Consider the following 18,232-nt stretch of genomic DNA (forward strand, 5'->3'; position numbering starts at 1 on the left):
TTCATGATTGGTGGAGCCAATCCAACAATCGGGTAACTGGTGAGAGGGGCTTGCCCCACTCCTTCTGGGGCAAAGAGAAAAAGAAAAGAAAGAAGCCTTGGATCTGGTTTGAGGCTGCACTCTGCTGGTCCAGCAGAACTTCAGGGGCGGAGCCTTCCAAAGAGAATAAAAGGAGCTGCATGCCCAGCATGCAGGGAGATGCATTAGGGAGAGAGAAGAGAGAAGATCAGGGCTTAGAAGAGCTGAGGAGAGCTGCTCAGCAGGGCAAAGCAGTAGCTCGGAAGGCATTGGCCCAGAAGTGCCCCTGAAGACTTTCGTTGGCGGGAAGTGGCAGACGGCTCCAGCGGCTAGGCTCTCAGTGCGCAGCACGGCGTATGGCACCCAGAGCCTGGGGGCTGCGTGAGGCAGCTTGGCTCTGCAACCTCTGGCATGTGGCCAGAGACACGATGCACAGGCCGGAGCATGGAGCAGGATATTTGGAGCCGCTTGGGTGGCTCAGGTCTCCAACCCCCGGCATGAGGCCAGGAACTCGATGCAGGAGGCGCTGCATGGAGGGACTGGGAGTGGACCGAGCCCTGGTGCTGCACAAGGCAGCCCAGGCCTCCCACCCATGGCAAAAGGTTGAGTCCAGGAAGTCAGATGGTGTTTGGGCTACTGAGCCAGTGGGCAGGGCCAAGCCAGAGGCCTCAGAAGCCCTGCATAGCAGAGTCTTGTTACAGGGGACAGCGACCCCCTCCTCCCCAAAGCTTACCGCAGGCGAGCTGGTTAGTTAACCCCCTGGTTAGTTAAGGGTTCCTGAAAGTAGAGGTCCCACTGGGAGCACCCCCTTGAAATTACAAGCTTCCTTGAATGGTTTGGGAAAAGGCCCAAGGGGCATTGGGGTTTCCCTTTGGGATTAAGTTTTATCTTTGAGGTTTTTACGCTGTAAGTGGTCTGATGTTGTAGCTTATATTTTGTGAACTGTCATGTTTGTAAATTAGTAGATAAGTAGAGTCTTAAATTTATAACTTTGACAAGGGCTCTGCTGGGACCCCCCTTTTGCTACTATTCATCTGTTGTTTATTTATATTGTGGCTTATTTATTGTTCACCTATACTTGTCTATAGTTTATCTGTTGGTTATCTAGGTTTATTTTAGGGTTTACCTGTTCGGATCAGATACTTACCTGTAACTGGAGCACTGGTATAAGGTTTTGTAGCATTTACCCAGAGGGTATTGTTTATGTTATTTGCTTAGATATCACATGTAATATATATTAGTACATATGTAATAAGTTAGTGTAAATAAATTTGTATATAGTTAAGTCCCCTGGCTGTCCTGGCCTGACTCTATAGGAATGGAGGGAAACTGAGTGATCTGCAGTTCCCCCACAGCACACCTGCCAGCTAACAATTCCCTTTAATTGGAGAAGGGGAGTATATACCCGAGTACACCTGGGCTAAACTAGGAATGGATATAATACAAATTCCAGCATATCAGAACACCTCTTATCAGTATAATTTTATAATTGTTACATCTGCATCCCCTGTAGTGGCATAAATGAAGCAAAACCATTGACAGTTACTATGATTGATCTTGCTAATCCTATCACAGGATCATGCAGCTATGTGTACTTCTGAGAAGCAACTATCCCCCTTTCCCCCTTTTAAGTAGCTGAAAGTAGCATCTGTCCACAAACCTACACTGTAGGTGAGTGGTCTCAGTGCCCCTAAACTGATTCTGGCACCTGTTCAGGATAGTAGCCATTTCCAGGAACTCTCCTGCAGCCAGAAATACTGTGTCACCTTGCCCAAGTGTGTGAGATTTCATAAGATCCTAGGAGGCAATAGCATAGCAGCAGCCATAGCTGGTGTTTTGTATCACATTACTATAATTATTTTATGATAATGACTTGTATTCTGATGTGTCAACAGCAACTTTGAATTCTCAAATACTGTGATTTTCTTTTTATAAAGGATCCAGGTGTTTACATATACCAACCACTATATTTACATGGAACCCCTATCTCCATCAGTAGACAAAGATGGGCATTACTCAATTCGTTAGCTGTTCCTCAGTATTTCTCTTTCCTCATTGTTAACATATGGCACTAGGCTTTATACATAACTTGTTATTCAAGCCATGCTCTGTAGACAGAATTATTAATTTCCCTTTGCACTTTTCTTTGGTGCCTAAGTGCTTCCCAAACATTAATTAATATTAATTTATCTTCCACATCAAGATAAGTAGATGGTATTTATCTGCATTGGTAGCTGAGCAACAGTACCGTGGAAAAGGAAGGTCAAAATTGCTTTTTTAATTTCTGTTGCTCAATTTGAGACACCAAGGATCTGTGATTTTTCAGAGTAGACAGGATCATACATACATGTCTAGACTGCAAACTTATATGCCATGTACCAGCATAATCAAGCAGTTCCTGTTTCAAAGCATGGAGGCGTCAGATCTGTTCAGTGTGTGCATGTGTGTGATTTTTTTTTTTTTTAATTTTTAAAATTTTTTTAACCTGAGCAAAACAATATAACCAAGCCCGGTTCCTGGATAGAGCTGAGTTATTCAGTTTAAGGTGGTTGTCTGGCATGGAAAGTTTCAGCTTATAACTTTTGCCAAACTATAAATAATTGGAAACAGGGTCTTATAATGGGAAGCATCGGCCAACCTCAAGAAGCAATACTACCAGAGAAAGAGCCTTAAAATATTCTTTTGGTTTTGAGAAAAATATGCCCTCTTTCTTGAACTGTGCTAGCAGCTATACTAGTGATTTTTTTTCCAAATAATTGTAACTGCTATTGTTATTTAGTGTGAACTCATTCAAAAAAAAGAACAAAACAAAATGTATAAATATAGTAGATGCAGGGTGAAAAGAGAAGAGTTAAAACATTCATTTGTGCAGTAGAAGTTTTGTGGAAGATTTTTTTTCTTTAATCAGAAATGGCTTGTATTGTACATATATTAGATTCTGCAGTAATTGTGTGACAGCATCAGTATAAAATGTCAACTCCTGTGCAGCTAGTAAAAATGTATCATGATTTTTGTCCAGGGTACAATAAGAATGGGTGTCTATGAATGTTATAGAAGCTTTAAATTAAATGGTAGAAAAGAAGTAAATATTATTGATTCTGTAGATGACAGCATAGCCAAAAGGTAGTGTAAACTATTTTATATGCTTTGGGGCTTTATAAGTTGGCTTTTGAAAGAGACTAAGATGTTTCCCTATATTCCCAACTACCCTTTCTCTAGAGTAGAAGATGAAGTGAGGCACTTTAAGCTTAGGCTCTGTACACATGGTCAGATGATCAGGGAGAATTCTCTTGGGTTTGTTTTCCTGGAAGAAAAACTTACCTGAAGACGCCTGAACAGGTGTTCAGATGCTAAGATTCTGCATAGTCAGGGAGACCCCATGCACACAGCTCCACTTGCTCTGCAGGCGGCCAGTCTGCTTAATAAGAGATGATGGTACTATATAGGACAGCTCTGATTGGCACACTGGATCTATGTGAGGGCTGGGAACAAACCATGCTGGGATGCTGCAGGACAGGGCTGCAGCTTCCTTCAGAAGGTACTTATACAAAGGTTTGCTCTCCCAGGAGAAACTGTCCTAAGAGCTACTTAACTGTGGTTGTTCCTGGGTTGTTTTTTTTTCTTGGAGTGGCTATTTTTCTGCTCTAAGGGAAAAATCCTGAATGCCTGTACACTTGTGGTTTCTACTGGGACAGTAGCAACTCTCCCAGGAGAAACTGAATATATGCATGTGGCCTAATAAGGTTATATATACATGGTCAAATGCTCCAGAAGAATTCTCCCAAGTTTATTTTCCTAGAAAAACTTATCTGAACAGATGTTTGAATGCTGAGCTGCTGCACAACCCGGGGGAGGTAGGGGCTATACACATGGCTCACTGTACTCTGCAGGCTGCCCATTCTGCCTGATGACAGCAGTGCACAGGGCATCCCTGAATGCTGACCAGACTGCTTTGCAGCCTGTGTCTCCCTGCAGCACAATGTGAGGATTATGAAGGGGCTCCCTGCTTGGTTGGATCAAGAGAGTCCAACCCAAGTGAACATTATCTCACTGGAGAGGGGAGAGAGATGGGAGCAAAGCACACTGGGATGCTAGAGAGCTATGCTGCAACTTCCCTCAAAAGGTACATGTACAGAAGTTCACTGTCCCAAGAGAAACTCTTCTGGGAGCCATTTAACCTTGATTGCTCCTGAGTTATTTTACTCCTGGAGTGGGCCGTTTTGCTCTGGGAGAAAAATCTTGAATGCTTGTACACTTTTGGTTTCTACGGGGAGAACAGCAACTCGCCCAGTAGAAACTAAAGGTCTGTACGTGTCCTAGGTTTACAAGCTTTCTAGGAAAAGGGGCCAGTTCTTTTAATGTATTTGTCTATCTGTTATGTTTGTATAGTACCTAGCAGAGTGGGTGTTGGCCAGTAGGTGCTACTCTAACACAGACAGAATGTAAGCTTAATGTAATATACTCTTTATTTCAGCATACAATTGAACTGACATGAAGTTTTTTGAGATGCTGCTCTAACACTTTCTGGCAAGCCTAACTACAATATAGCTTACACTTCTTAAATTGTCCACAGATCCCTAGAAAGCTTTTGTTTGATGCTTTTATTATTGTTTATATTTTTGACCTATTTCAAGGCATTTTATAACAAGTTTAATAACAGACTTTATATAAAGTTTTCAAGTTTCTTACCCCGTCATATTTTATTGGAAAATAAATCACCTGCACTCTAATGTCTTGCTCTTATATTAAAACTCTGAAATAGAGAACTCCAACCTCAGGATGTCAACAGGCATTCTTAATGATAAACAGCCTGATGTACTGACTACATACCAAGTTGGATATACTAATAGTTTTAAGAGTATATATTAAGATATTTTTGATGTGCTATAGAGTAAATGCTAGGTATATTTCATTTCTGATCAGAATGCTGTAGTATCTAAATTGGAAAAATTGAATGTAAACTGCACTCTATGATACCAGACCCCAAGCTATGCACTTTCATCATGAATATGATCTCCAGCAGATCATTCAAACTCACTACCAGACAAGGAGAAAAAAGCAGAGTACAAACTCTGAAGAATGGAGTCCCCTTAACTTAAGTGCTAGCACTATTATTTTTCAATGTATATACCTCAGACTGCCCGCATATAACATTTAAGTGATACCTGTATGCTGACAATGTTGCCATCGTAGGCTAAGGAATCGATATGACAGAACTGGAAAAGACACTGAGTACTGACATGGAATTCATTGCTGACTATCTGCACAAGTGGCACTTAAAGTTGAGCATAAATAAATTAGTATCATCACTTTCCACCTGGACAATTGTTGAGCCAAAAGCATGCTGAATATCAGAGCAAGGAATGACATCCTTCCTTATGAGCATAGCTCAACCTACCTAGGAGTTGCATTAAACTGTTCCCTCACCTACAAACATCACATTCAGAAGGTTAGCAGTAAAGTCTCTGAATGGGTAGCTGCCTTAAGATGCTTAACCAGCATGACACAGGGTGCCAACTCCAAAGTGCTCAGAACCACCGCACATGGTATATGCCCCAGCAGAATATTGTGCTCCTGTATGGTCCAAAGCTGTCACACTAAAAAGCTCAACAGAGTGGTAAGACTTACAACAGGCTGCACAACTTACACACACAAAGATATACTCCCTGTACTCTTGGGTATTAGACCAATTGATATAAGAAGACAAACCCTAACATGACAAAAAGAGATGGCAAAAATCATCTTCTCCATCAACTGTTAACTGAAGAACTGAACAGATGGGGCCTTAAGGGGCTCAAAAATTGTAAACTGTTTGCACATGAAGCCCACAAACTCCTGGAAGAGATTGGTGATACTGAACCAAACCTATGGGTAGTAACAGAGTGGGCTGACAACTGGGACAGGTCAGACCTGTTCCTGCTGTGTTTTATATCAACACCAAATGAGTCGCCCAGCGAATACAACCTTGATGTGGGTCAAGATGAAGAGACTGAGATCTGAATATGGGTGCTTCAAAACAACACTTTGTAAGATGAACCTCTTGGACAGCCTCCTGTGTTAGGCACCACATTCACAAACAGAACAGCATTTAATTGAAAGCTGCAATCTTTACAACTGCCCAGATGGGGAGATGTAATCTGCACATTGAGTGAAAATACCTGACAGTGGCTCATAGATTTGGAAGTTGATATTTGACCCTATATGAAAGTGAGTTAGAGAGAACACTGTAAAATATGATTCAGTTTCAAGGAAGAGGTAGATATCCCAGTTCCAAGTTCCAGGGTGCTGTCAGCCAGATGGGGGTTGAATCTATTTTCCTAGCAAAATGCCCTAATAGCAGGCATAGGCTGGGTAAGGATAAGAGCACACTCTCTCCCATCTGCTGAAGCTGGCTTACTGGAAGGAGAAGAGGGAAAGATATGTGGCGCCAGAAAGAGAATAAGCCAGTGGGAAATAGGCATTGCTCTGGAATAGGAGTGGGATCCTTAGATTATTGTTCTTCCTCCTACCTCTTCCTTCCTACACCCCTGGGGGGGGGGGGTTCTTAATTTTAAATAAAATTGTCAGTTAATATAATGCACTGGGAGCCCGGATCACCATCTCCTTGTTTAGCTGTATTCAACATGGGGGCAGTGTAGGGGGAGAAAAGATTTGCTACTAAACACACCCCACCACTTTTTTTTTGGCACATCCTTGACTGTTTGGAGCGCATGACCATCATAAGGATCAGAGTGACCAGGTGCACAGATCTCACCTTAGAAATGGGTAAGATCACACCCTTTCCGAATACTGGCTTTGGAGCCAGATGTGGCAGTCTAAGCCTATGTTTATGTTATCAAATTCCCCTTCAGCTTTATGGTTTAGCAGCTTGATTGCCCATTGAAGGGCTTTGTTTCATGATTAACCTTTCACCCTAATTGCTTGACAAAGGTGATATAGTTTATAAATGTCATAGTCAGAGCTGCAAGTACTGAAAAAAAACACACCTGTAAATATTTGTTCAAATATTTAAACGACCTCTTGTGATTATTTATGTCTGTTAGGGGGTGGGCTGACTTCACGAAAGCTGTGTTTAGTCCTGCTGTGCTGCCTGACCAGGTGATGGTTCTTAAGGCAAATAAAAGAAAGCCTTCTGGAGAAATTCTGGTCTTAGATAGTAACATGTATGAAGGCTGTTCTGTCATAAAATGATATGACTAGAAGAAGGTGTTAGAGATCTGTAATAAGTGTAGGAGGTGGTCTAAGTAGAGAATCTGGACAGGGCCTGGGAGACTTGTAGCTAAGATAAGTGGTCTAGCAAAGTGCATCAGGGGATCTGAATAAGCAGACTGTAACTTCACTACAAGGCTCCTTGTATTGGCTTTCAAGCTTGGATTCTCCCAGACCTCATGGGGAAAGGGGATGTGAAATCATCCACCATGAGTGGTGGAAGGATTAATGAGGTTGGATTTGGGTGGAAGATCCTAGCATACAGTAGTCATTGTACTATACTACTTTGTTAGCCTGCTGATTGACTTGGAACCTGCCCTGACCTTCCTTGGGAATAAATTCATTCAGACATGACCTGATGGGACTTTCCATGAGTAAGAGACTGAAGAGTTCAACTAGGGAGAGCTGGCAAGATAGCAGTGAGGAAATCAAAGCTGATGCATAACTAGAAATCAAGGGAGGTAAGTCCATCTCTCTACAATGTCCCTTTCAATTTCCATGTCTTGAATAATCCAGTAAAATGAGGTCACAGATAAACAGTCTCTAAAAATAAAATCAAAATTTACTTTGTGCAAAGCCAGCACATGAGTAGCAAAGCTTGAATGGGTAGATTATTTATGGCCTGCCACCTGTGTAACTAGAACAGATGTTAGAAACAACTTTCAGGCTGTTCTTACAAACAGGGACTGCAGATAAAAATGAACAAGTGCAGTTGTAATTCAGTGTGGCTGCATTCAGCAAAGGAATGCTTTAGAAGTGGTATTGTGTTGATTCATGTCTGCCTGTGGGTTTCTGGGATTCCTGATTGGATCATCCCAGTCTTTAAACAGAAATAGGTTTAACTTCTCACCTTGCAAAATGCAAACTGGGGGATTTGAACATGGTCTCCGCCTGTCCCTCAGATATATGCATCTCTAATGCATTCTACAAGGCAGTATTTTGTCTCCATGCTATTGTTGCATCCTGATTGCCTTCAGCAGGTTGCTGCAAAGGTAGTTGCATTCTAAAGGAGTAGCTGATTGAAGAACTCAATCTCTAGAATTTACTTTTGACATCTTCTCTGGTATTTGAGTTGAAATAAAATCCTACTGACTATTCCATAGACTGTGGAAAGCTAGCTGTATGAAATTACAGACCTCTTATACACATAGTAAAGGTAAACCTGCTGCTGAATAGCCAAGGGGAGTAAATGGATGTCTTAAATTTGTATTAAGAAAGCTATTTCTAATTAAAAAATAATTGGTAACAGCACTCACGCTGACTTCCTTTTCCTATTTTGGCTGCGGTTATATTTTTCCTGAGTGGTTTTTTTTTTTTTTTTTTTTTTTTTTTTTCCCCTCTAATCTCTATTTTTTTCCCTTTGTGGATTTTCTAATGTTCAGACCTTTAATTATTTATTTAATTATTTTAAATAAAGAAGCTCTTACACTATTGTTGGTGTAATTTGAACCTGTGATTCATTAATCAACATATAATGATCTTGGTCAAGATCAATGTTAAAGTTAGAAGTGGCTGAAAAATAAACCTATTTTTTCCCTCTGGTTTAAAAAAAAAAAAAAAGAGCTTGAGGTGTGAGCTCACTTTCGGTAAAAGACTGGTCAACTATTCTTATATCTAATTCAGTCAAAACAATAGCACCTCAATCCTTTTTCAACCAAAGAGGAAATGAACATTATAAAAGAAAGGAAGTTTAGATCTCCTGAAATACAACAGCCTCATTTCTGATCTGATTGTTGGGGAAAAATGAAGGTCCTCACAATCCAGTGCGCTGTTTCTCTTTTTATTCAAAATACATTTAATAAAACTAAAAAAGAACTGTGCTTATGTGTGTGTACGTGTAAGGTGTTTGTTTTTTTGTTTTTTTTATTGCCAATGCAACAACTCACTGTAATAAGGCAAAGTGAAACAGTGTACAGAGTTCTTAACATATAGTCCTAGATTAGGAGGCTTGGCAGAGGAGTAAAATATGCATTAGCTATGAAAGATCTGCTTATGAAACTGTCAATAGACTCGCTATTTAATATTTCTAGCAATGTGTGCAACTGTTATCAAAACACTTGACAACCAGTATTCAGACCATTCTGACTTATTGTGCTGGGGATGTCAGCAAATCTGGTTATTTAAAAATCCTTAAAGTGTTGGGTGTATCTTCTGAGACTTTACAGGAGTAAAACTAGATCATGATGCCTGGGTATGCTGCTCTCTTCAGATTTGAGAGAGCTGGTCCTGCAAGATTTGAGGTCTCAAAACTAGGGTCTTCCTTTAATAGTAGTTTTCAAACCTAGAGCCTGTTACTTACAGTATAGAATAGGGACTGTATTGTTATAACATCTATGGATACAGCTTTGTATGACTAACCTACATTAGGTGTGAAGTTCTTCTTTGGATCATACTGAGGTAAACAACAAAACTCCAATGACTTCTGCAGGGCCTGGATTCTCCTTCAGTGTTTCTTGTCATTCAAGTTCTCTTTACCTACAGACTGAATGTTAACTGCAAGAAGCTTTGGTATGCAAATGTATTTATGACTTCTATTGTCCATTGCCTGTAGAATGAATACACAATAATTCAGCCTTCTCTCTGCTAGAAAAAATTATGCTGATTTGAGTCATTCAGCAATTGCAGATCTGTATTATTAGTTGGCTTAGAATCATCAGTGGTAGCTGCCAGTAATTATTTATGTGCCTGATTTTTCCACCCCACCTCTTCTGAATTTCACCTGATTGGTGTTGGTTTGAATCTAACCTAAGTGTCATCAAATGCCGATGATACTTGAATATGTAGTGGCATTAGGAAGTTTGTGTGCTTCTAGTGAACAAATGTTCATATCTATAAACCACTGCAACTTGCATTTGTTCCTAGCCTTACAGAAAGCATCAGCAAAGGAGCCAAGAGCTGAATAGGCACAGTGTAGGTTCCATTAAAGAGCACATAGTTGGGTTTTTTTTTTTGACTGTGCCTATTGGGATCATCGAACCATAAAAAATTAAGGTTGGAAAGGACCTCAGGAGGCCAACTAATCTAAGCCCCTGCTTAAAAAGCAGGATCATCCCCAGCTAGATCATCCCAGCCAAGGCTTTTTCTAGCCGGGTCTTAAAACCTCAAAGGATGGAGATTCTACAACCTCTCTGGGTAACCTGTTCCAGTGCTTTATTACCTTCCTAGTGAGAAAATTCTTCCTAATATCTAACCTAAACTTTCCTTGCTGCAGCTTGAGACCGTTGCTCCTTATTCTGTCATCTGCCACCATTGAGAACAATCTAACTCCATCCTCTTTTGAACCCCCTACAGGTAGTTGAAGGCTGCTATTAAATCCCCTCTGGCTTCTCTTCTCTGGACCAAATAAGCCCAGCTCCCTCTGTCTGTCCTCATAAATCATGTACCCCAGCCCCCTCACCATTTTCATTGCCCTCTGCTGGACTCTCTCCAATTTGTTCACATCCTTTCTGTATTGGGGGACCCAAAACTATAATACTCCAGATGTGGCCTTATCAGTGATGAATAGAGAGGAATAATTGCTTCCCTTGACTTGTTGGCAACACACCTACCAATGCAGCCCAATATGCCATTAGCCTTCTTTGCAATAAGGGCACATTGTTGGTTTATATTTATCTTATTGTCCACTGCACCCCCACCCCTCCAGTCCTTTCCTGCAGAGCTGCTGCCCAGCCAATCGGCCCCCAGACTGTACTGGTGCATAGGATTGTTCTATCCTAAGGGCAGGACTTTGCATTTGTCCTTGTTGAACCTCATGAGATTTCTTTTGGCCCAATCCTCCAATTTGTCTAGGTCACTCTGAATCTTAGCCCTACCCCCTGCATATCTACTACTCTCCCCAGCTTGGTGTCATCTGCAAACTTGCTGAGGGAGCACTCTATGCCATTTTCCAGGTCGTTGAACAAAACCAGCCCCAAGATCAACCCCTAGGACACTCTACTTGATACTGACTGCCAACTACACATTGATTACCACCCACTGAGCCTGATGCTCCAGCCAGTTTTCTATCCACCTTTAAAGTCCTTTCATCCAGCCTGTACTTCCTTAGCTTGCTTGTGAGAAGGTTGTAAGAGACTGTATCAAAAGCCTTGCTAATATCAAAGTATACCACATCCACTGGTCTCCCAGCATCCACAGAGCCAGTCATTTCATCACAGAATGCAATCAGGTTGGTAAGGTATGAATTGCACTTGGTGAATCCATGCTGATGATTTCTAATCACCTTCTCCTCCAAGTGCTTTGAAATTAACTCCTTGAGGATCTGCTCCATGATTTTTTTTCCAGGGACTGAGGGGAGGTGAGGATGACTGGTCTGTCATTCCTTGGATCCTCCTTTTTCCCTTTCTTAAATATGGGCACTATCTTTACCTTTTTCCAATCATCCAGGACCTCTCCTGATAGCCATGAGTTCTCAGAGATGATGGCTAGTGGCTCTGAAATCACATGAGCCAGCTCCCTTGGCACCCTTGGGTGCATCCCATCCAGCTCCTTTCTAAATAGTCCCTAACATGTTCTTTCACCGCCAACTGCTCACCTCGTCCCAGAACTGTGCAGTAATCTGGGAGCTGACCTTGCCCGTGAAGACGAAGGTATAAAAGGCATTGAGCACTTCAGCCTTTTCTGCATCTTCTGTCACTAGGTTGCCTCCTCCATTCAGTAAGGGACCCACACTTTCCCTGACATTCCTCTTGTTCCTGACATCCTTGTAGAAACCCTTCTTATTACCCTTTACATCCCTTGCTAACTGCAACTCCAGTTGCACTTTGGCCTTCCTGACTTCATGCCTACATGCCCAAGCAATACTCTTATACCCCTCCCTAGTCACCTGTCCAAGATTCCACTTCTTATAAGCTTCCCTTAGAGTTTCCTGCTAAGCCAAAATGGTCTTCTTCTATGCTTACTAGTATTCCAGCACATCAGGATAGTTTGTTCCTGCACTCTTAATAAAGTACAGCCAGCTCTCCTGGACTTCTCTGGGAAGCCAGTATGAGGGGGAGAGGAGCCTGCCTATAAGTATCCTGTGTGAGTCAAAGTCTGCTTTTCTGAAGTTCAGGTTCTTACTCTGCTGCTGCTCTTCTTCCTTCCTTTCCTCAAGATCCTGAAGATCCCATCCATGTTGGATGGTATTCCCAATCATCTCATGGTCACTACTGTCCAAGTTGCCATCTGCTAGTACATTCCCCACCAAGTCTTCCCTGTTTGTGAGCAGCGGGTCAAAAAGAGCACAGCCCCTAGTTGGCCACTCCAGTTCTTGCACCAGGAAGTTGTACCCAACACCCTCCAAAAACTTCCTGTATTGCCTGCATGCTGCTGTATTGCTCTCCCAGCAGATGTCAGGGTGATTTTTTTTTTTGAAGTCCTCCATGAGAACCAGGGCGTGTGATCAGGGAACTTCTTTTAGCTGTTTGATGAAAGCCTCATCTACTACTTCCTCCTGGTCTGGTGGTCTATAGTAGACCCCCACCATGACATCACCCTTGTTGCTCTCCTCTCTGACCCTAACCCAGAAACTTTCAACAGGCCTATCTCCAGTTTCATACTGGAGCTCTGAGTAATCATATGACTCTTTTACATAAAGTACAATTCCTTCTCCTCTTCTCCCCTGCCTATCTTTCCTGAACAGTTTACACCCATCCATGAGGTTGTTCCAGGCATAGGAGCTCTCCCAACAAGTTTCTATTATTCCAATTGCATCAAAATTCCTTGACTGTGCAAGGACTTCCAATTCCTCCCGTTTGTTTCCCAGGCTCTGTGTTTCTGTACAGACACCTGAGGTGATTAGCTGATTGCCCTGATTTTTCTCAGGAAGTATGTGCACACATCCCCTGATGCCACCCACCTCCTGCTTGCTTTTTCCTTCAGGTCACCCACTTCCCCACTTACCTCAGCACTTTGGTCTCCATCCCCCAGCCAACGTAGTGTAAACCCCTCCTATAATGAGATACTCAGTGCTCTCTAAGACCAAATTCTTCTTTCTTTAAGCAAATTAACAAGATAAGGCTTTGTAGAACCTTAACCCAACCAGTGAGCTTTTTGGAAGTGGAATATGGCTTGGAACTCAGCTAAGTTCTTATTTGAAACTAAGCAAAATAGAAAAGTTTCAGCTGAGTGGTTTGTTTCAATTTTGAGATCTGGAATATGTTAGAATCCAACATTTCAAAGCAGAATACAAGGTGCTTTCACAAACAAAAATACTGTAATTTGTAAGAAACCTTGTCAAATAAAATGGCCACATTTTTTGCAGCTCTGAAACATAAGGTCAGTTAAGTTTTAGATTTGTGTTTAAAGGGAAAATACTGAACTACTATCTATCTTTAACTACTGTCAGTTTTCTTTCAAGTAGACATTCTAGGAGGAAGATAAACTGAAAGAAACATTGCCTCTCATTTACATTTTACTGTGTGCTATTTTTTTGTTCCAACTGCTTCCTTAGGACTCAACTAGAAATGACCTAGTTAAAATCAGGGAGCTGTAGGTGTATAATGGATATATGTAGGGCTAGAAACAGACATTCAAAAAGCCTGAGCCTGAATTGATTTTATCTTTGTAGGTTAGTCTAACCTGGCTAGACTAGATTAGTTTGTAACTGTACAGACATCCCAGAAATGCAGGCACATGCCTGCAGTGGCTCAGGCAAGAAGTCGGGTGTCTGTGTGTGCTAGAGCAGCCCTCCCTACCCTTCTACAGTGTTGAGTTGATGGGGGTGTGGCAGGATGCTCTGATTAGGATGGGGTTTCCCCCCTTCTGTCCATCCCAGCAGGGAATTTGTAACAGTGTTTATCACCCCATTAGGAAAACAGAGGGATATTATCAGCTACCTGTTGATTCTGCCTTTGTCCTGTCTGCCACAGCACAGACTGTAGCCAGCAAGTGGTCTGCTAGCTAATGTTGAGAAGTGTCTGTGTAAGGTAGAGGGAAAGGGGGATGGGGCAGAGGGAAGACAGGCACATGCCTGCAGTCTCTGCCGAGCTCCAGCCAGGGAGCAGTTGAGGGGCCAGCTCTGCTGTGGAAAAGAGAGCCCTGCCCAGCCCAGACAGCATGCCAGAGTTCTGGGGGAGTCTGGTTTAACTTAAACCAGCCAGGAGTCTAGGACAGACATTGCATAATGACCTCAAAACAGTTTCAACCATTTTCAAACTGGTTTATGTGCACTGAACATCTGTTCTGTTACAGATTTAAACCAGTTTCTGATCACTTAAACTGGTTTATGTGTAATGTCTGTTCCTAGGCTAGATGTCCAGTTCTCAACCTAGCTCTTTGCTCAAAAGGGAACAAATGAAGAAAGCCTGCATACCCCTTTCACCTAAGAGACAGTCATCTGGTAGTGTTGCAGATATGGAAAAATATGAGGCAAAGTCTTTTAGCCATAAGGGAGAGGTATTCAGACTACTACTGCATAGTGTAAAATGGTTTTCAAGTAAAGTTGAAGGTGTATTTTGAGGGACTGGTGAACATGCAGTGTGTAAAGAAGATGATTAAAGTACCTGCTGTACTAACATGGGGAGCTGGGTGGGCTGTGGTTGTTCTCACAGAAGTGAAATCTTGACTCCATTGAAGAAGGTATGAGAGTTCTGTCTTGGTCTTTACTAAAAGTAAGAGAACTTGCATTCTGCATCTGGTATTGAGGGGAATGACTGACTGACTGATTGCCCACCCCCTCACCCCAGCTTGCAGAACTTTTACATGCAAAAGATGATCACTTAAGAGATTCTGTATAGGTCTTCAACCTTTTAAGATCATCTTGGCTTGCTAACAGATGAAAGTTAAAAAGTTGGAAACATTCATAATAACCAGAGTAATTTGAAACAATTTTGCAACTCTCAAAATTATAGAATTATACAAGATACAGCAATTTCACTGTAGAATTTAAGTAGGCCACATTTTTGATCAATTTTCTTGCTGGAAAGAAAGGCAAACATATAATCCAATTGCTTCCAATTCAGCAAACAAAACAAGCATAGAGACTATGATTTGTTTGTTACCTTCACTATTTCAATAATGAACGTAACAGAAAAGCAGGCCAAAAAAAAGACTGCAGCTTGTAAAATAAAATTTGATGCTCTGATTTCCTATCAGTCATTTTCTAGGCTGTTCAATGAATGGCAAACTTGCTTGTAAACTGGTTCAAAGTTCACAAATGCAGGTCTACAAAGCAAATTAATCTGTTCACATACAACTTTTCCAAGCACTTTTATAACAAATATGGGGGAGGGAGAGCCAAAGGAATTAACAAACTCCAATTTAAAATAATGATTGCTTTTGCACTGGTCCAACGTTATTCAAAATGGCAGTTACTGAAGCCCAAAGCAAATTGCATTCAAATTATTTGATTGCCTGTCTGAACACGGTACTGGCCTCTGATTTTAAAATGCACAACTCTTTTGATAGTTATTCATTGTCCTCCTAGAAATGCATTGGAAATTTTAGAATTGTTGGACTGGTGTTCAACCAGTTATGCAAAACTTACTGCAATAGACCTATAATGACAGAAACTTTTTACTTCTAAACATTGTAAACTTATTTAGTAAGGACAATGCTTTATCTTCATGGAAAGTTCCTAATATAGCTTATGTTATGAATAGCCCTATTGAAATCAACAGGATGGTTTATGGATTAAGGCATTATGTAGCATCACTTGAAACACTTCTGTCTTATAACATACATAATATCATGAATTCCTCACAGGACTTGATTAAGAAATTGTGTCTTTAGCATCCTTGTTCTTCATTCTCAACAGGCTTCTCATTTCAAACTCAGTGAGCCAACACATCGCTGAAGTGCCTGAAGAGAGATTGATGAATTTAGTCTTCCAGATGGATCAAAACATTCAGAAGTTCAAACAAACATTCAGAAGTTTTCAAATTAAATTCTTGAACTCAAGATTCCTTGCAGCACGGCTGTTTTTCCCCTCCAGTTAATGGGGGGTATTTTTATTTAGGGTTAAAAGATAAAAGGCCCTTATTGATATTTCCTTCAAAGAATTATAAGAATTGATAGAATTGAGCTCAGATGAAATATGCCACTTTTTCAGACTTACCATTTTTGAAGCTTAATAGTAAGTGAACTGTAAATGAATAGAAAAGTTGAGGAAACTTAAAGAGTTTTTTTCCCTTAGAAATCTTGCCATAATGATCCCTAGATACTGGCCCATAATGAATGCATTAACAGGAAGGGAGGATGCATGCATCTTGTTTTTGTTTGTGGGACATATTCTGTTTTTGTTATTATATATTAATGTTGTCGATTTTAAATCTGATTGGGCTATGTACCGCCTAGGGCACCATGCTTTACTTTTAGTTTTGGTTTCTGTTCAGAACAATAAAGTTATCAGCCACGTAGTCTATGTGGTGCTCTCTATTAGTCTGATCCTCACATGACTGGGGAGCTGCAAGATGCAACAATTTTGGCAACAAGGAGGGGATCTTCATTTGTGTTGGTGCTTGGAGACACCACCTAAGTGGCCAGAACAGTAAGAAGATACTTTATTATGTGTGTGCTGAAGAGACTTAATATGAGCACTCAGGCCTACTATGCCTGCTGTATTCACAACAGAAGAGTTATCAGAGAAATGAGTAGCAAACTGATACTAAACAAAAGTGTATTCAATGCAATTACTGTGAAGTAGAGTGGAGGAAGGTACAAGAAAGGACAGCAGTTATTGTGGATGCAGACCGAAGTTCAGCTCCCTTCTGCAACTGAAAACAATTTGCAGGAACCATTTTGAGTTCCAATCCCCCAGACGAAACTGAAGTTCACTGTTGGTTCCAGGGGGGCCAGGAATCCAGCTATGGCTGCAGCCTGTAGCTGGTTTCCCTTAACAATGGCCCCTGCTAATCTGCAAGTTTTCAAAATGAGAGTGGGGAAAGGGAGTGGTGATGGCTCATTCTAGGGGTTTCTCAGCCAGCTCTGGAGGGTGGGATTGGGTGAACTGGAGTCCCCCTGCCTCAAGGGGGTTCCAGTACACCCCCCCACCCTAAAGCAGGTGCTCAAACTCCCAGACCAAACTTTATCTGCTCCCTTTTTCCCCCTCCCATCTTGAAAACAGCTCAAGGCTGGATATTCCAGCTTAGAGTAATGGATCCTGAAGCCTGCACAAAAACGCAGTCAGCAGGGAGACCTCAAATGTAGACAGATTAAAAAAGAAAAGGCTACTCGGGCAATTTTGGTGAATTTGCAAACCAAAAGATATGAATAGTGTATATTGAATGTTTTGAAAAGTATATAGCCTGCAATTCAATTCCAGAAGGACAAGTTGCAACATTGTTGATGGTGATCAGTTCCAGGGCATGCTGTCTACAACTTTACCAGGACAGGTCAACTATCTGAAAATCACTGCAGCAAGGAACATTTTTCACCCGCCCCATCAAGGATTGCAGAATGGCACCGATTCCACCAATGAAGCCAGGAAAGTGTAGAGTCAGTAGTACAATTTGTGGCTGTTCTAACCAAGTTATCAGAGCACTGTTGGTCTGGACTAGTATTGACTGATTCCCTATGAGATCAGTTTGCTGTAGGGTTGCACAGCAAACAAACTCATGCATTCAGAAAAGCTGTGGAAATAGCAGTTGCCATGGAAACTGCTGAGGTGAATTCCCAGGCACTTAGTATGGACGGGAAGGTATATCACATGAATGGATGAGACTGAGGGGCACAGAAACTGGGGAACTTTTCCTGTGGCCATTGTACACAAACCACGTATGCTGGAAGGGATTGCTGGTCATGTCAGGTCAGTTGCAGGGAGTGCCAGGAAAACAAGGACACATGGCTGTAGTCTGTTGCATAGCTTAACAAAGAGTAATGCTTTGTAGTCATGCATCCATCACAGAAGCACTTGGCAGGGGACATAAGTCCAGAATATATAATATGGATAAAGATTGAAGTTCTGGTGCCACTGATCAAGACCTGGGTTTGCATGTACTTTCGGAAGCAGATGTAAAACATAGTATCTGGGTCACACCCTTAATTGAAGGCATCCATATAAGAACAGAGCTAGACACGGAAACTGTTT

The 18,232-nt window shown here is 41.6% G+C and overlaps 1 long non-coding RNA gene across 2 annotated transcripts; it reads left to right on the forward strand.

Moving 5' to 3' along the window:
* The first annotated feature begins 7,062 nt into the window (after positions 1-7,062).
* Positions 7,063-16,554, forward strand: LOC102371488. 2 transcript variants are annotated; one of them, XR_324215.1, is made up of 3 exons: positions 7,063-7,116; positions 7,576-7,688; positions 15,962-16,554. It is a non-coding gene; the product is annotated as an uncharacterized LOC102371488 (long non-coding RNA). The 2 variants fall into 2 exon arrangements; XR_324216.1 differs by having other exon boundaries at positions 7,064-7,116; positions 7,521-7,688.
* The last annotated feature ends 1,678 nt before the right edge of the window (positions 16,555-18,232 follow it).

The sequence above is a fragment of the Alligator sinensis genome, unplaced genomic scaffold (assembly GCF_000455745.1).
Source record: "Alligator sinensis unplaced genomic scaffold, ASM45574v1 scaffold456_3, whole genome shotgun sequence".
NCBI lineage: Eukaryota > Metazoa > Chordata > Crocodylia > Alligatoridae > Alligator > Alligator sinensis.